This window comes from Thalassophryne amazonica, chromosome 16 (assembly GCF_902500255.1).
Source record: "Thalassophryne amazonica chromosome 16, fThaAma1.1, whole genome shotgun sequence".
Lineage (NCBI taxonomy): Eukaryota > Metazoa > Chordata > Actinopteri > Batrachoidiformes > Batrachoididae > Thalassophryne > Thalassophryne amazonica.
The window spans coordinates 24,068,690-24,089,330 of NC_047118.1; the positions used below are offsets into that span (position 1 = coordinate 24,068,690).

The 20,641-nt window shown below is 41.2% G+C and overlaps 1 pseudogene; it reads right to left on the reverse strand.

Moving 5' to 3' along the window:
• Positions 1 to 20,641, reverse strand: part of LOC117527690 — a 595,993-nt pseudogene that overhangs the window by 233,431 nt on the left and 341,921 nt on the right.

Genomic DNA, 20,641 nt, shown 5'->3' on the forward strand with positions numbered 1-20,641 from the left:
AGTACTGACGGGGACTAGCAGGAGAGAGCATATCTCACCCGTGTTGGCCTCCCTTCATTGGCTTCCTGTTAATGCTAGAATAGAATTTAAAATTCTTCTTCTTACTTATAAGGTTTTGAATAATCAGGTCCCATCTTATCTTAGGGACCTCATAGTACCATATTACCCCATTAGAGCGCTTCGCTCTCAGACTGCGGGCTTACTTGTAGTTCCTAGGGTTTGTAAGAGTAGAATGGGAGGCAGAGCCTTCAGCTTTCAGGCTCCTCTCCTGTGGAACCAGCTCCCAATTCAGATCAGGGAGACAGATACCCTCTCTACTTTTAAGATTAGGCTTAAAACTTTCCTTTTCGCTAAGGCTTATAGTTAGGGCTGGATCGGGTGACCCTGGACCATCCCTTGGTTATGTTGCTTTAGACGTAGACTGTGTTTCATAATTATTGTATGGCCTTGCCTTGCAATGTGGAGCGCCTTGGGGCAACTGTTTGTTGTGATTTGGCGCTATACAAGAAAAAAGTTGATTGATTGATTGATCAAAGCAGAAAGATACTTTAAATGGCTTTAAATTCTGTATTTGTCCACATTTCTCAAGCAATGTTGTTATTTTGATTAATTTCAACTAATATGATAACTGTACTTATTTGAAAAGGTCTGTACAGGGTTCAGTTTGATGCTTAATAAAATGCTACAGAGAGAGAGGGAGAGAGAGAGACAGATCGGGACCAACAAAATTGGAGGAGGTTATGTTTTCACCCTTGTTTGTTTGTCTGTTTGTTTGTTTGTGAACTGTCTGGAGCCCACAATTTCTCATATATCATTATGATTTTTTTCTTTTTACTGAAGATACATATCCTGATAGGCAAGAACCAATTCAATTTTCAAGGTCATAGGTCAAAGGTCCAAGTCAGGAAAAATCCCTATGTTTAGCATTGAAAAGATTTTCAAAAATTCAGAACTCTGTCAAAAAAGATCAAAATTCTTTCATGTTTGAGTGTGTTATGTAGGATGGTATCTTTTATCGACTGACAGAGTTTGATCCAGATCTGATCTGGATTATTGATTTTGTGGCCATTTACATTTAACATTGAAAAGCCCATTTGTTGTACATTATATCTCAATCAGAAGTGCGTCAATCACTCTCATATGTGACAATGAGGTGCAACTTGGCACTTTCAATGAATAGACCAAGTTTGATCCACACCTGATCCATATCGTGGATTTAGCGGATATTTAATTTTAACATTGAAAAACCCTTTTGATCTATATTTTGTATTATATTTTAGCTTATTAAAAGCCACTTCTAACAGGACTTTGACCTTGAAGATGTTTTCCAAGGTAAAAATTTGATGAATTTGAAACTAATGTTGGCGAATGTTTCCCTTTGGATGTTACATTTAGTGAAGGTTTATGTTTATCACAGTCATTACATTATCACGTTACACTATCACAGTTTGTCACAGTCTCCTTGGGCAGGTGTTACTTTGTCAAATGTTGTTTCTATTCATCACTTAATGTTTATTCCAATAACAAAGCAACCCCAAGTTCTGTGGGAGAAATAATTAAGCGTCCACTGGCCACTTTATTAGGTATGCCTTACTAGTACAGGGTTGAACCCCCAGAGGCCATGGCATAGATTCAAGAAGGTGTTAGAAACATTCCTCAGAGATGTTGGTCCAAACCGACATGATGGCAACACACAGTCGCCCATTCAACTAGTCTGCCCATTCTCCTCTGACCTCAACAAGGCATTTTCAGCCACACAATTGCCGTGAACTGGATATCTTTCTTTTTTTTGGAGTATTCTCTGTAAACCCTAGAGATGGTTGTGTATCAAATCAAATCAAATCAATTTTATTTATATAGCGCCAAATCACAACAACCAGTTGCCCCAAGGAGCTTTATATTGTAAGGCAAAGCCATACAGTAATTACAGAAAAACCCCAACGGTCAAAACAACCCCCTGTGAGCAAGCATTTGGCGACAGTGGGAAGGAAAATCTCCCTTTTAACAGGAAGAAACCTCCAGCAGAACCAGGCTCAGGGAGGGGCAGTCTTCTGCTGGGACTGGTTGGGGCTGAGGGGAGAGAATCAGGAAAAAGACATGCTGTGGAAGAGAGCAGAGATCAATCACTAATGATTAAATGCAGAGTGGTGCATACAGAGCAAAAAGAGAAAAACACTCAGTGCATCATGGGAACCCCCCAGCAGTCTAAATCTATAGCAGCATAACTAAGGGATGGTTCAGGGTCACCTGATCCAGCCCTAACTATAAGCTTTAGCAAAAAGGACATTTTTAAGCCTAATCTTAAAAGTAGAGAGGGTGTCTGTCTCCCTGATCTGAATTGGGAGCTGGTTCCACAGGAGAGGAGCCTGAAAGCTGAAGGCTCTGCCTCCCATTCTACTCTTACAAACCCTAGGAACTACAAGTAAGCCTGCAGTCTGAGAGCGCTCTATTGGGGTGATATGGTACTATGAGGTCCCTAAGATAAGATGGGACCTGATTATTCAAAACCTTATAAGTAAGAAGAAGAATTTTAAATTCTATTCTAGAATTAACAGGAAGCCAATGAAGAGAGGCCAATATGGGTGAGATATGCTCTCTCCTTCTAGTCCCCGTCAATACTCTAGCTGCAGCATTTTGAATTAACTTTTAGGACAACCTGATAATAATGAATTACAATAGTCCAGCCTAGAGGAAATAAATGCATGAATTAGCTTTTCAGCATCACTCTGAGACAAGACCTTTCTGATTTTAGAGATATTGCGCGAATGCAAAAAAGCAGTCCTACATATTTGCTTAATATGCGCATTGAAGGACATATCCTGATCAAAAGTGACTCCAAGATTTCTCACAGTATTACTAGAGGTCAGGGTAATGCCATCCAGAGTAAGGATCTGGTTAGACACCATGTTTCTAAGATTTGTGGGGCAAAGTACAATAACTTCAGTTTTATCTGAATTTAAAAGCAGGAAATTAGAGGTCATCCATGTCTTTATGTCTGTAAGACATTCCTGCAGTTTAACTAATTGGTGTGTGTCCTCTGGCTTAGTCTGTGAAGAAGACTCCCCATTTACATGAACAAATTGTAATCTATTAGATAAATATGATTCAAACCATCGCAGCGCAGTGCCTTTAATACCTATGGCATGCTCTAATCTCTGTAATAAAATTTTATGGTCAACAGTATCAAAAGCTGCACTGAGGTCTAACAGGACAAGCACAGAGATGAGACCACTGTCTGAGGCCATAAGAAGATCATTTGTAACCTTCACTAATGCTGTTTCTGTACTATGATGAATTCTAAAACCTGACTGAAACTCTTCAAATAGACCATTCCTCTGCAGATGATCAGTTAGCTGTTTTATAACTACCCTTTCAAGAATTTTTGAGAGAAAAGGAAGGTTGGAGATTGGCCTATAATTAGCTAAGATAGCTGGGTCAAGTGATGGCTTTTTAAGTAATGGTTTAATTACTGCCACCTTAAAAGGCTGTAGTACATAGCCAACTAATAAAGATAGATTGATCATATTTAAGATCGAAGCATTAATTAATGGTAGGGCTTCCTTGAGCAGCCTGGTAGGAATGGGGTCTAATAGACATTGATGGTTGATGGTTTGGAGGAAGTAATTAATGGAAATAACTCAGACAGAACAATCGGAGAGAGAGTCTAACCAAATACCAGCATTACTGAAAGCAGCCAAAGATAACGATATGTCTTTGGAATGGTTATGAGTATTTTTTTCTCTAATAGTTAAAACTTTATTAGCAAAGAAAGTCATGAAGTCATTAATAGTTAAAGTTAAAGGAATACTCGGCTCAATAGAGCTCTGACTCTTTGTCAGCCTGGCTACAGTGCTGAAAAGAAACCTGGGGTTGTTCTTATTTTCTTCAGTTAGTGATGAGTAGTAAGATGTCCTAGCTTTACGGAGGGCTTTTTTATAGAGCAACAGACTCTTTTTCCAGGCTAAGTGAAGATCTTCTAAATTAGTGAGATGCCATTTCCTCTCCAACTTACGGGTTATCTGCTTTAAGCTGTGAGTTTGTGAGTTATACCATGGAGTCAGGCACTTCTGATTTAAGGCTCTCTTTTTCAGAGGAGCTACAGCATCCAAAGTTGTGCTCAATGAGGATGTAAAACTATTGACGAGATAATCTATCTCACTCACAGAGTTTAGGTAGCTACTCTGCACTGTGTTGGTATATGGCATTGGAGAACATAACAAAGAAGGAATCATATCCTTAAACCTAGTTACAGCACTTTCAGAAAGACTTCTACTGTAATGAAACTTATTCCCCACTGCTGGGTAGTCCATTAAAGTAAATGTAAATGTTATTAAGAAATGATGAGACAGAAGGGGGTTTTCAGGGAATACTGTTAAGTCTTCAATTTCCATACCATAAGTCAGAACAAGATCTAAAGTATGGTTAAAATGGTGGGTGGACTCATTTACATTTTGAGTGAAGCCAGTTGAGTCTAATAATAGATTAAATGCAGTGTTGAGGCTGTCATTCTCAGCATCTATGTGGATGTTAAAATCGCCCACTATAATTATCTTATCTGAGCTAAGCACTAAGTCATACACAAAGGTCTGAAAATTCACAGAGAAACTCACAGTAACGACCAGGTGGACGATAGATAACAACAAATAAAACTGGTTTTTGGGACTTCCAATTTGGATGGACAAGACTAAGAGTCAAGCTTTCAAATGAATTAAAGCTCTGTCTGGGTTTTTGATTAATTAATAAGCTGGAGTGGAAGATTGCTGCTAATCCTGCCCCTCGGCCCATGCTACGAGCATTCTGACAGTTAGTGTGACTCGGGGGTGTTGACTCATTTAAACTAACATATTCATCCTGCTGTAACCAGGTTTCTGTAAGGCAGAATAAATCAATATGTTGATCAATTATTATATCATTTACTAACAGGGACTTAGAACAGAGAGACCTAATGTTTAATAAACCACATTTAACTGTTTTGTGGCATTGTGCTGTGTGATAAAACTGCACCTTTCAGAGTGGCCTTTTATTGTGGGCTCACTATCACAGATTTAGACTGGTTTGTGAACAATATTTGAGGGAAATGGTGATATTGTGTATGTGGAAAAAGTTTTAGATCTTTGAGTTCATCTCATACAAAATGGGAGCAAAACCTAAAGTGTTGCGTTTATATTTTTGTTGAGTATGTAGGAACATATTTTAGGAATTGTACTGACTGCGTTATATGTTGCATATATATTATTTCCGCCATCCTTGCTGCAACAATGGGATTGACAAATTTGTGGCAGGTCAATTTTTTCTGATTAACAATATCACAACTGCACATATAAATATATGGCTGGGGCCATAAATGACAATGCTTGGTTACTTGAAGGTTCAATATCAGTGTCAAATATGTCTGTGAGTTTGCCCAGTTTTAGTCTATATTTTTGTAAGTACTTTATATTAAATCTGTTTGATTAAATGCAGCAGTCGCAGGTCACAGAAATGAAACCGGTTTACAAGAGTAACAACACTGAAATGATAACACTGATGCTCTCACAATGCACCAAATTGCACCACCGCACTGGAACCAGCTAATATTCCTGCCACACTGTGTTAATTAAAAAAAAAAAAGTGTCACAGCCATCGGTAATGCAAGCATCATTGCATCAGTGGTGATCGCGGACGGCGCACTGCCTAATCTAGAACATATTGAAATGCCTTCATACTGCACGTTTCATATCGGGAAATGAGTTGTACTGTGCTTATTGCAGAAAATTATTCTTGCCTTACACACTTAAGAGAGATGCTTGAATGTGGAGGTCTTTTGGGAAAGTAATGAAGGTTGCACAATCTCTGTTACTTTTCTGGTTTAACCAGAAACGTCAGCCTCAGTCTTCGTCCTCTTTAATTATGCATTACAGTTAAGCAACCAGGCTGGGAAGTGGCATTTTGTGTCCCTGGACACAAAATGCCACTTCCCAAGTCTTTGATTCTTTTCACATCTTTCAGGAGAGAAAAAAGTGTTCAACAAAGAGAATCAAGATTGAGCTCTCTCATATCAAAGTATGGGATATGATATAATAATAAATAATAATAAAATAAAATATGGGAGAAAGGCTTTCACTGTTGGAATGAAAACTCATCCAAGGTCTTTGTGGCATTAAACATGAAAGTCAAGACTGCGCTTTAAAAATTATTTAAAAAATAAACCAATAAAAGGTTGAGTGAACAAGCACAGAGACTATAAACTGTACATATACAGTATATACTGGGCAAACCCTTTATGATGTCACCCAGGTTTTCTGAAGAGCCATTTTAAAGCTCAGATGGGGCAGCTCAAGCTGTCGCTATCTTGGCTTACACAGTCTCACACTTAAGGTGTTGAGCAAAATGATTAGTTACCATCCATCCATCCATCCACCCATCCATTTTCGTCCGCTTTATCCAGAGTCGGGTCATGGAGGCAGCAGCTCAAGCAAAGCCGCCCAGACCTCCCGATCCACACACACCTCCCCCAGCTCCTCCGTGGGAACCCCAAGGCATTCCCAAGCCAGCCGAGAGATGTAGTCCCTCCAGCGTGTCCTGGGTCTTCCCCAGGGCCTCTTCCCAGTGGGACGTGCCCGGAACACCTCTCCAGCGAGGCATCCAGGGGGCATCCGGAAAAGATGCCCGAGCCACCTCAACTGACTCCTTTCGACGTGGAGGAGCAGCGGCTCGACTCAGAGCTCCTCCAGAGTGACTGAGCTCCTCACCCTATCTCTAAGGGAGAGCCCAGCCACCCTGCAGAGGAAACTCATCTCGGCCGCTTGTACTCGTGATCTCGTTCTTTCAGTCATGAGTCAAATCTCATGACCATAGGTGAGGATCGGAACATACATCGATCGGTAAATCGAGAGCTTTGCCCCCCTACTCAGCTCTCTCTTCACCACGACGGACCGATACAGCGACCGCATCACTGCAGATGCTGCACCGATCCGTCTATCGGTCGCACGCTCCATCCGTCCCTCACTCGTAAACAAGACCCCGAGATACTTAAAGTCCTCCACTTGAGGCAAGGACACTCCACCGACCTGAAGAGGGCAAAGCACCTTTTTCCGGTCGAGAACCATGGCCTCGGATTTGGAGGTGCTGATTTTCATCGCGGACGCTTCACACTTGGCTACAAACCGCACCAGTGCACGCTGAAGGTCCTGATTTGACGAAGCCAACAGAACCACATCGTCCGCAGACAGCAGAGACGAGATTCTATGGTTAGTTACGTATTTAAATATTTTGTCCCGCGCGTCTCCCGTCGATTTGGGACTGTGATGGACAGATGACATCATGTTTCCACTTACAACACAGAGACCTGAATTCTGCAGATCAATTTTTGGGACAAGTTGGGACATGCCTATCTTGGCTTTCAATGCTTACCAGTCCAGTAAGTATCAGAGAAATTGTGGAGAGCTGGGCTTGTCCTAACTTGTCCTCTGACACGCCGAAACGGAGGTGTTCCTTTGTCTCGCTCAAACAGCGAATCGGTCGTTACGCATGAAGCCTCCGCGTGGCTTTCCATGACAAAATCTCTTGTTAAAAGTGAAATCTGCCGGAAAATGGCTGATGTCCAGCTCTTGTGATAACCAGAGAAAGTGCACACGATGGTCTCGTATCCACAGAGCCATCAGCTTAGAAATGATCTGGCGTTTTCTGCCTCGTCGTCGCAGCTCGGAGCGCGGCGCACCAAGCGTCCTTAAAGCTGTCCTTAAAGCCGTCCTTAAAGCCGTCCTTAAAGCTGTAGTAACAGTCCTTATTCTCTGTGAAGCCCGTAAAATTTTCACAGAAAGCCAGATAAATTTTTCAAATGGTTTCCAGGTGCCAGTCTCTAACAGCTTCTGAAAAAATTCTGATGGAAAAAAAGTCCAAATCATTCCGCCATTTCCAGACAATGGAAAATCCGACGAGGGGGCGGGACCACTCCTTCCACAAAGCGTGCTCACAGGCAAATGACGTCACCGACAGGCGTGGAAAAACTCACGCATGCTCACAAGGGTTCAAGCTTGTCTGACGTAAAAACATATGAATCAAATCCATATAGTTTTTAAAAAAAAAAGGACCGTTACTTTATTGACAGACCTCGTATATATATATATATATATACACACACACACACACACACACACACACACACACACACACACACACACACACACACACACACACACACACACACACACACACACACACACACACACACACACAAAACAAAGCAGAAACCAGCGACTGATGTCACGGTGCAGCTCTACTGTGATTGGCTGTCAACCCACGTCACTCAAAATCTAAACGGATCAGTTTATAACAGAATGCAACTTTTAAAACCTCTTAAGTTACCTCTTAAAATACATCAAGGTTAGCCATCTTTGAACTTGTCCAATGTCTATGTCCCAAAAATGTTCCCTGTGAATTTCAAGAGTCTGGCCTTAAAGTGGATATGACACCTAAAAAATTAGGTAAAACTAATATAAATATCAAAATAGTATAGTAAGTTGAAAGTATTTTTAATCATTATCACTGAAAAATAAAGTTTGTACAGCTTCTCAAAAGTGTTTTTCTTGGAAAGTGCGTTCCATCAGCGGTCACGTCATGCCGTGACGTCACAACGTGTAGAGTCCCGTCTTTGTCTGTTCGATTGACAACAGGATGGGAAGCTGGTCACGGAGCATGCACATTTTTCAGTGGCGGGACATTCAAATGTTGTATATAATGGGAGAACTGCGTCCATCTTCCCAAAATGCTTAGGTTGACCGAATTATATAACCTTTGTTACATGTAATAAGACTATGTTGTCTTTAAGTGTCATATCCACTTTAATAGGATTCGAGCTTGAGCTTGTTAATTTGTTGCTGCACCTCCTTGACAGCCGTGAAAAACTAAGTCAGCGGGGAGTAGATTAGGATAATATAAATATAAAATATGGAAAAATATCACACACAAAGAGGCACTTATGTGTGTGACAGGGCTCTGCAGTGTTTTTTGGAGCCTGTCTGAGAGGAGCTCGAAGGGGGATGACAGGAGGAGATGTTCACCCATGCATGTGAAAAAGAAAAAAAGAAGGTGCAAGGCAGAGGTGGGACCCGCGGGGACCTTACAAACAGACTGTTTGGTGTGATTTGGTCGGACGAGGCTGCCTCTGACCTTTGCAATTAGCCTAGACCCTAATCTGATAGATGCTGCCAAGAGAAAACGAAGGCAGAGACATTTGCACGCCTGCACAAACCGACGGACGTGCACATGTAGATGCAGAAACACACACTCGGTATAAGATGACAGACTATAATCTATGCGGGTAATTCTGTGCCACACACAACCACAGAAACTAGGAGTATCCACTGGGATAAACTCATTCAGCTCAAATGAAGATGAATAATACTCCCCCACCACCACCACCCACCTCCCACCACCTGTCCTGATGAGACTGTTGCTCTGCCTTTGCTCTTCTCTCCTCTCTTTCTGTCCTGTCCTCTTTTCTCTGCTTTGAAAACCATGTTTGGGCCCTTTGTTTCTACCCCCCCTCTTTCAAGTGTTTGTGCAGGGGTGAACACATGTACTACTCTGATGCCACCTGGTAAAAAACTATGTGAAACGGCTTGCACAGTACCACTCCACCATGAAGGTGTGTAACTGGTGTTGCAATAGACAATATTTGCACTAAGGTTTGTCCACCCACAGTCACAAAAGCCTATAACCAGCAGTGGGCACAGCTAACCAAAAAGTTATCTTCAATAACAGGTAGTCCCCTAACTGAAAAGTTATCTTTTATAAAGCTAAACCGATAAACCCCTAAAAAAAATTCACGGAAGTTACAGACAAAAGCTAAGACGATAACTTTTAGTATTGATTCTACCAACACAACAATGAGCCAGCACTTCTGTGTCAGATTAGCTTTCTCTCAGCAGAAGAGACCTAGTGACTGAGGCGGAGTAGGAAAAAATACTGGCAATTTCTCTTTACACCATACAGACTCGCCGGCACATCACGCAAGTCATCAACAGGCATACCAAACTAACCAAACTAATTCCAGATAAGTTATGTTAACGTCACGTCTGGGTTTTATAAAGCGAAAATATCAGTTATATGGTTTAGTTTTAAAGTAATGCACTAATTTTGAAGGTTTTAGTGTTTGGACCACACATGCTGCAGTGCATTATGGGCAACGTTTCATGACAGGACAAATGCACACTCCAAAAACTGATATCTATGAAAGTAAAAAAAGACTTATTTAACGAAAAATTTGATTTTTTTTTTTTTTTCCAGATAAAAAAAATAATCTTGTCAAGCATTTTCTACCTAGGAAAAAATGTCCTATTTTGGGAATATGTATCTCACTTTTTCTTCATACATTTTTCCAGCTAATATCAAGCTTTATTTAACCATTAATTAGGGGTAAGCGGAACTGTGGTCACCACTGCCTAGAACCCCTTCATAGTCCTCATGAGTGTCTTGGTGGTTTCCCTCTCTATAATCTTTCTTTCACGGTCACTCAGTTTTGAAGAACTGCCTACTCCACACAGATGTACCATCTAATGACTGAACTACAAGACACAATCCAATGTAACCCCCAGGTCTATTTTACACTGGCACCAATGGGCCTTTTATGTTGCTTTGCACTCACAAAGCAACACCTTTCAATATGGACTTTAATATAGAATCACAGTATATTCAAAACTGTGTTTCTGATCTTCTGAATGACAGTGAGCCTAATACAGTGTAATTACTGTTGACATTAGACTATACAGTGAACACTTACCCAGCCATGACGATGAAAAAGTCCAACCTGTTCCAGGTGTCTCCCAAGTAACAGCGATGACCAAAGATCCCAAGAGCCACCATCTTCACCACCATCTCCAGTGCAAAGAAGATGTAGATGAATGCATCGAAAGCCTAGACAAAAACAAAACAGCAATCACAAGACTTTATTTGTGTGTATGGAATACATTCAACATTACTAAATGTCTCCAAAAATATGGTGCACATGCAAACTTTACAAGGTGTAGACTGCTTTTGGGAGTTCTTGTACAGTGAAACAACAACAAAAACCTCATAATGATGTGTGGCCTTCTACTGCCTTATGCTTTCCACCTACTGTCACAATAGTATAAGCAAATAACAGATTGATGCATGTTCAAAATGTATATTTAAGGCCTTTTGAAGTAACCACCCCATGATTTTAGACAGACATAGATAGATAGATAGATAGATAGATAGATAGATAGATAGATAGATAGATAGATAGATAGATAGATAGATAGATAGATAGATAGATAGATAGATAGATAGATAGATAGATAGATAGATGGTTGTTCACAGTGAAATTTAGCTGAAAAATATTACAATATAATATGAGCAAAGCGTCTCACAGCGGTGCGAAGCTCACTCATGGTACAGGGCGTCCTAAACAGGAAGTGCTAAAATTCAAAGTCCACAGTAAAACAGGAAATGATCAAATGTCAAACACTTCCTGGACTGACAGACGAGATCCCATGGAATCTCATGGGAACTCAGTGGCAAGCTCAGACTCAAATAGGAAGTGCCGAATTGTCAGTCACAGTGAAACAGGAAATGTTGAACACTTCTTGGCATGGGTGGAGCTAGAGTGGAGGCCGGGGTTTCACTGGACTCCCCTGAAATCTGATTGGACACAGATGATTGACATGTCACGACACATGAGTCACATTGACTGCTAGGTTCCTCCTGTCCAGTAGTTTGTGCCGTGTACCACAAAAAGTTCTAATCCACCTTAGTAGAAGAAGAAAAATGTTTGCTTCAGATTTGAACTAAACATGTCAACTGAACTATGGACTTCTAATCACACCAAACGTACACTGGTGAGTAAACAACCGTATTTTATGTCAGAAATGAGGTCCAGGTTCTTAAAAGCAGCATTTCTCCTTTAATTGAGGTTGCCATGTCTGTCTGTTAGCTGTTTAAGAGTGCAAACATGTTTAAACTAACAGACAACAGCTGGTTCATGCTCTGTTGGCTTATTAGTGCAGCAGATAACTGAAACAATCCTTCAAATGATGATACAAGCATCAAATTCAACACAAATACAGCTGGAGGAAAATTAATGAAGCAACTTTAACTTTTGATCCCTGTACAAACTGAAAATGACCTTTGTCACTATTCTTATCATTTATCATGTTTCCATCCCCTGACTTGTCTGAAGAAAACTTGGCAATAAAACTGATTATTATTGACAGGTTTTATCAAGTGTATATCAGACAGAGAGGGCTGGAGACAAATGCGGGACTCGACACAGTAGCTCTGGGTCAAACAGGCATTTACTGAATGAATCAGTGAGGTCCGGTACACAGAGAGACAGTCCACAAGAAGCAAACAGATCAGAATCATCAGGCAAATGGCGTGATCGGTATACGCAGGCAGGTGGTCATAAACACAATGTGGCAGCAGGACTTGAAAAAACACAATGAATCAGAACTAGAAGCGAAGGCACAAGGCGCAACGATCAGGCGAATAACCAGTGCAACCAGTGAAGCCTAAATACACCTGTGGAAAGATCCAGAACAGGGTGTGGTCCAAACAGAGTGTAACGCCCCCCACTAAGCATCAAGAGAGACAGACAAGAGAAATAGGGACAGATAAAGCCCAAGCAAGAAACACCCAGCAAGAAAAGTGAAATAGACAGCACAAAAATGAAACCGAAGACCTAAACTAAACATGACAGAAAACCTGACAGCACACAGTACATGCCAGTTTTAGAGATTTGCTTTCAGTTTGAGTTTGAGGAAGATACTTATAGAAATTTAAATTCTTTATTTTTTGTATTTCTTGTATTTAAAATGGCATAAACAAATTAAAATGTGTGAAATTCCAAGTGTTCCAATACTTTTGGAGGGCACAGTATCCTAACCTTATGATGAGTGCAAAATGAGTGTAGTATTATTACTGTTTGTTAGTCATATCGTATATCATATTGATATGAAAATTCAGTAAGATATATCTTCTAGTATACATTCCAAATCTAAGGTGGAACTCCACTAGTGTTTACTATGGGACACCTAAATATCTTTAAAAAAAAAAGAGAGAGAGCGAGCAGAGCCACTTAGGTGCCTGGTCTTGAGAACCAGGGATGGTAGGTTGAAAAGCTTTTTTGTCCCATGGGAACTCTCCCTACCCACCTAAGCGGCTCAAGAATATGGACAGCATGTATATAAGTGACACTGACATGACAATTTATATGACAATATTAAGATACGATAATTTGGCCATATTTTACAGCCCTACTGTCAACTAGCTGAAAACTTTGAATATTAATTTACATCTGCATTAAAAAAAATGCTTAAAGTGGCAGGGGGTTAAAAGGGCTGTAATTGGGGAGTCAGCTGAAAAACAAAAAAAAAGAAAAAAAAATGCTTAAAAAGGTGGGGAGTATGGGGAGCAGAGCCCCCCCAGAAGCTGAAAGGTTTTTGCTATGCAAATGCTCTGCTGAAGCATTTACTCAAAATAAAGTCTTAAGGACCTAAATGACATGGTGAGATGCTGACAAGCTTCGCTCATTCATGTCCGTGACATATGCATATTACAAAGCATACATAACATATTGTTAAATAAGCAGGGTGTGCAAATTCTGAATTTTAGAGTTGGAATCCTGCTTCCTTTTCGCATTGCAGTGTATTTCTAAATGATTGTATGCTTTGTGACTACACTGCTCATCAGGCCTGTGCAAAATTCAAAAATGATTTTGAAATTTAAGTCAGTCTTAATTCATTTCTGAATGTTGCACAGGCCCGATGTGCAGTATATATATATATATATATATATATATATATATATATATATATATATACATATACACTAACTAGAGCACAATAGGTGCTAATTAGAGCTATTGTTTAGTCACTAGCCTATAGTAGTCAGCCTCTTGGTAGGTGGGGTCTGGTTAGGTTAAAAAACTCCAGCTTTTGTTGGCTTCTGGTTTATTCTTCTCTACAAGAGTCAAGACAGAAGTCAGACTACCAGAGCAAGGAATTTTAGCTGAGGAAGCTTCTGTGATTTGAAGCGAAACGTCCTCACGTCAAGCAACCCAGTCCAGTCAAAGATTCAAGCTTCTCTACTATGGAAACCACCTGGACAACTGAGAGCCTACACAGAAACACCTTCAGTGGTGTCTCCCATCAGCTTTCCCAGCTTGCATCTTGTATTCTGTTACTATGGGCTGGACTGTCTCTGGGACACATTTGCACAGCCTGTATCTTGGGTCCTGTCAGCTTTGGTAGGCTCCTGCCTCTGTGGATCTGGTGCTTAGGGGTTTTTTGTGTTCTGCCATGGCAATGTACTGTCCTTTAGTCCAGCCTTTTCTAGCCACTGGTAGGACATGTCGATGTCACCCACTTCCTCTATCTGTTGATGGTACATCCCATGGAGGAGCTTGGTTTTCCATGATACCTCCTCCTCCGGTTCCTTTTCACCATGTGTCTTCATCTGTCTGAGGCACTCTTGTAGCAGCTGATTTCAGAGGGCCATCCTTCTCATGTATTTATGGACTCTCCTCATCTCATCCTGGATCATGGCTCTGACACTCATTAATCCTCCCTGACTCACCTTCCATTGCTCATAGAGCCTCAGGATGGTGGCCTTTGTGTGAAGACCTCAACACATTGTGAGGAGATTTCATGTCTTGACATCAATGGGATCTACTGTATGTCCTATATCCTTCTTATATCATATCCTTCATATCCTATGTCCTTCATAATCAGTGTTCTTCTGCCCTTTCTGAGTGAGTACCTCCTGTTCATAGACGATCTACCAATGTGTGATGCTATGAGCTTATGGAGTACTGTTAGCCTCTTCAGTCAGTAGGTGGGGATCATCCTGTCCTGGTGCTTTCTTCATCTTCTTTCGTGAGTCTCCTTGTTGGATGCCTGCTTTCATGATGTTGATTGGTTCTTGGTCTGGGAGGTTGCTGTGGTATGTTCTTAGGTCCACCAGCCACTTGGCACTGGTGTTGCAGCTGGGATATTGGAAAACAGACCATTTAATCTCTTGGCCTCTGCTTCTCTGGTATATGAGCACGAGGCAGACATCACCCAGGGAACCATTGTTTGGCAGTTTCTAAGGCCTCAGTTATGGAGAACGTTTGGTACTTCTTGTCTAAGCAGAATCTGTCTCATGATGCCATTCTGTATCTCTGTTAGGTGACTCTCATCCTTCTTTCTGGGCTTTCTGGATTTGGACTTGGACCATTCTTCTTCTCCATAGTGTGGAGGGGGGTGGGGGCTTTCTCTGCATGCAGTCATGATCTCATACGCAAATGTTTCTAGGATTAATAGGATCACTGTTTTCTGTAATGCCTGTAGAGGGGATGGTGAGTGGAGCTGTGTGAAATATTTGCAAGCATCTTTTCTGATCTTTGTCAGCGAGCCAGAGGAGGTGCACTATTGGTTGTGTTGCTGTCTGATTGAGTCTGACCACATGCTTCATCTTCAGCTCTGTAGATTAATGACTGGTACGTGATGGGTGTCATCCTGTTCCTAAAAACTGCTCTCTTCTACCTGGGTGTACTCATTACGTTCACACTGCTGAGTATTGTTCCCAGAATCCTGTAGCCGCTGGATCTCCCGCTTTGCCAGTAGCTTCCTTCTATTGATGCTACAGCACAGGGTGGATGTTGGTCTTCTGCTCATCCATAGCTGCCACATGCTTGCCACATGTATAGTATATAACCTGTCTCATTGGGTCTAACCTGTGTGACTACACTTCCCTGGCCTTCTGTCTCGACTCTTCATCACTTCATTCAGTCTCTGGAATACTAAAACACACTCTTTTAAAAATCTGTCAGCTCATAAAGTAGTACTTAAATACTCCCCATGTTGATAACAGCAATTAAGGATTAACAACATAATGTGAGGGGCATATAAATGATGGAATTTGCGTTCAAGAAAACTTAAATTGCCAAGCTCCATAAAATCAGCAACAGCCCACACAGTTCAAAGTAAAATGTGGACTGAATAGATCATACATTTGTAGTCATAATGTAATTGTGGTCTTATCTCTGGATTTGTGGTCTTTATTGTTTTTTGCATGTCATATACTGGTGTATCAAAAAGGGTGGACTTGTAACACTAATTTTTATGAACATGAAATGTACAACCCCAATTCCAATGAAAATAAAAAACAAAATACAATGATTTGTAAATCCTCTTCAACCTATATTCAATTGAATACACCACAAAGACAAGATATTTAATGTTCAAACTGACAGACGTTTTTGTTTTTGTGCAAATATTTCCTCATTTTGAAATGAATGCCTGCAACACATTTCAAAAATGCTGGGACAGTGCAACATAAAACTGAGAAAGTTGATGAATGCTCAAAGAACACCTTTTTGTAACATTCCACAGGTAAACAGGTTAATTGGAAACAGGTGAGTGTCAGGATTGGGTATAAAAGGGGTATGTCCAAAAGCTCCAGCCGTTCTCAAGCAATGCTGGGGCGAGAATCACCACTTTGTGAACAACTGCGTGAAAAATAGTCCAACAGTTTAAGAACAATGTTTCTCAATGTTCAAATGCAAGGAATTAAGGGATTCCATCATCTACAGTCCATAATATAATCAGAAGATTCAGAGAATCTGGAGAACTTTCTACACGTAAGCGGCAAGGCCGAAAACCAACATTGAATGCCCGTGACCTTCGATCCCTCAGGCGGCACTGCATTAAAAACCAACATCACTGTGTAAAGGATTTTACAGCGTGGGCTCAGGAACACTTTAGAAAACCATTGTCAGTTAAAACAGTTTGTCACTACATCTACAAGTGCAAGTTAAAACTCTACCATGTAAAGCAAAAGCTATACATCAACAACATCCAGAAACACCACCGCTGCCTTCTCTGGGCCTGACCTCATTTGAAATGAACAGACGCAAAGTGGAAAAGTGTGCTGTTGTCTGATGAGTCCACATTTCAAATTGTTTTTGGAAATGATGGACGTCGTGTCCTCCGGACAAAAGAGGAAAAAGACCATCCAGATTGCTAACAGCGCAAAGTTCAAAAGCCAGCATCTGTGATAGTATGGGGGTGTGTTAGTGCCCATGGCATGGGCAACTTACACATCTGTGATGGCACCATCAATGCTGAAAGGTACATCCAGGTTTTGGAGCAACACATGCTGCCATCCAAGCAACGTCTTTTTCAGGGACGTCCCTGCTTATTTCAGCAAGACAATGCCAAGCCACATTCTGCACGTGTTACAACAGCGTGGCTTCGTAGTAAAAGAGTGCGGGTACTAGACTGGCTTGCCTGCAGTCCAGACCTGTCGCCCATTGAAAATGCGTGGCACATTATGAAGTGCAAAATACGACAACGGAGACCCCGGACTGTTGATCAACTGAAGTCGTACATCAAGCAAGAATGGGAAAGAATTCCACCTACAAAGCTTCAACAATTAGTGTTCTCAGTTCCCAAACGCTTATTGAGTGTTGTTAGAAGGAAAGGTGATGTAACACAGTGGTAAACATACCACTGTCCCAGCTTTTTTGAAACATGTTGCAGGCATCCATTTAAAAATGAGCAAATATTTGCACAAAAACAATAAAGTTTATCATTTTGAACATTAAATATCTTGTCTTTGTGGTGTATTCAATTGAATATTGGTTGAAGAGGATTTGCAAACCATTTTATTCTGTTTTTTTTTTTTTTTTTTTTTTTGCATTTTACACACTTCATTGGAATTGGGGTTGTAATTTCTTACAAATCTCTTCTTTCCAAATCTTAGGAGCGGCTAACATTTTCGCTAGCAGTTAGCTTGCATTAGCTATTTCTGACCCTTCTCATCATTTTTTCATTTCATTTTTTTACACTCCTGTTAGTCAACTGTTTAGTGTATTTTATAGCTGCTGCTTTTTTACCTGTATAATACTTCTGTTAGTTTTTCAGTGTAACTGCTGTGAATTTTAATTCATTTATCTGCATCTGTGTAAGCCTTAGGAGTGGTTAGCTTATCCATTATTGGTTAGCTCGTGTTTGCTTGGCTACATTTTTGAATTTCTTAGTGCACAAAGTACACTACTAATTCTACTTTACAGCCTCCGTAAATCCTGCGTGATGTTGGACGATAGGGTGGCTCTCTTAGAGAGCCGTGTCCGTAAGTTAGAGCAGCTTCTTAGCACAGTAGAGTTAGATGTTACGGGCACTCCAGATGAGGTTAGTGTTGGGCTGGCTAGCGAGCCCATTAGCATCAGCTTAGAAACGCCGGCTGTGGAGGACGGCTTTCGGACTGTGGCTAGGAGGAGGAAGCTCCGTAGAGCTTGGCGCCCGGTTGTGGCACCCCGATCACACTCGCCAGTGCGAACTATGAATCGGTTCTCCCCCTTGGATTTGCCAGATGTGAATTCTCTGAGCCCACAAGTGACTTCCTCTCCTGTCTCCAGGCCAAAACACCAGACTTTAGTGATAGGGGATTCTATCACCCGCAAAGTCAGGTTACAGATGCCGGCTGATGTTAAATGTATTCCTGGGGCCAGAGCTCCCGACATTGCATCTCATCTTAGGGTGCTGATGCAGAAGGGAAGACAGACGAAGGAACATGACATGAGATATAGTCACATAGTTATTCACGTTGGCACCAATGATATCAGGATGAAGCACTCAGAGGTCACAAAAATGGACATAGAGAGGACTTGTGACTTTGCCAGAAAGATGTGTCGGCATCGATTAATAGTCTCTGGTCCCCTCCCCTCCTTGGGTACTGCTGAGGCATTTAGCAGGCTGACATCCTTAAATAGGTGGCTGGTGCAGTTTTGTAAACAGCAAGGCTTTAGCTTTATTGATAACTGGCCTTCATTCTGGGGCCGCCGTGGCTTGCTGATGCTGGACGGCCTCCACCCTACTGGGGAAGGCGCCTCCATCTTGTCCTCGAACATAGATAGAGCTCTACAGGGAGGGAAACATTAGGAATCTACAGCAGGCCACGGAGCAGGTGATTAGAGACCCTGCAAGGCTTATGACAAATGTGGGTGTGGAATCCATTAGCTTAGCAGGGAATTTAGTGCAGAAAATCCATTATGTTGATAGTGCAGTTTATTTGCCAGGGAAGGAATTTCAACAAGTTGAGACTGTGGCCTGCTTCCGTAGTCGTGTCCATAAAAATCATAGAGGGATATGTTTTCCAAACCTAATACCCATTACTATATTGGATGATGTTGAAATTGAGGATTGCCCAGTGGTTGTTCCAGCAATAGCAAAGATTTCATGTCTACTACCTACAACGTGCGTGAAATGTCTTAAACCCAAACCTACTTCTAGGCATCTTATATATGCTACTCTGGAACCACCCCTAAACCCAAACAGTTCAACTGTCAACCCCACTGAGGTCCTTAGACTGGGTCTCATTAACATAAGATTACTGTCCTCAAAATCATTGTTGATCAATGATCTAATTATTGATCATCACTTAGATATAATTGGGCTATGTGAAACCTGGCTTAAACCTACAGCTGTCCTCCCCTTAAATGAGGGCTACCCACCAGCATATACATCTAGTCACATCCCTCGTGATGCGAAGCAAGGCGGGGGTGTTGCTCTTACTTATAAATCTAAGTTTAGCTTATTAGCTGTTGGGGGTTACAAATATCACTCATTTGAGCATCTGATTCTCCGCTCTGCTCAGGATATTACACATTGCCAAGGCCTGCCCACCGGCATAAACTTTTAGTCACTTTTCACATGATGTGAGGAAAGGCGGGGGTGTTGCTTTTATTTATAAATCCAGGTTTACTTTAGTAACTGTTGGGGGTCAGAAATATAATTCATTTGAGCATCTGATTCTCTGCTATGCCCATGATGCTACGTACTGCCAAGGTCATAAAACTGGAAATCAGCTATGTTACATTGTCACTGTCTATAGGCTTCCTGGCCCATATTCAGATTTTTTTAGATAAATTTGGCGCGTTCATCTCTAGCCTTTCAACTAGTGTAGACAACATTTTGATTATTGGTGACTTTAACATTCATATAAATAAGCCCTCTGATCCCCTTGGTAAATCATTTATGGAAATCATGGATGCACTAGGATTGCGGCAGTTCATTCATGGTTCAACGCATATCAGTGGTAATACTCTGGATTTGGTTCTTGCATGTGGCCTTGCTGTCACAAATATCGACATCCTGCCTCTTGCATCAGCGGTCTCTGACCACTCGCTTATTAGGATTATAATTATGCTGCCGCGTTTAGTGGAGCAACAACCTTGTCTATCATTGCGGGCAACAAATTAAACCTTCAACTTTGACTGAACTCGAAGCGAGACTACCTGAAATCCTAACTTCAAGCTTGATGAAATTTCAGTCGGTAGACAGTCTTGCAGATAGCCTGAATTTAGTGCTAAAAACCACACTTGATAAGATTGCGCCTCCTCTATTAACGCCACACCTTCCCAAAGCACAGACACCTTGGTTCAACAGTTATTTACGTGACCTTAGGCAGAAGGCTAGAGGGTTGGAACGGAAATGGCGTAGTTCCAAACTTGAGGTGTTTCACCTTGCGTGGCGTGAAGCTATTTTAGATTATAAGCATGCTTTATTGGCTATGAAGCAGGCGTATTATTCTGAATTGATCAACAAAAACAAGCATAACTCAAAGTTCTTGTTTGATACGGTGGCATTTCTTATTC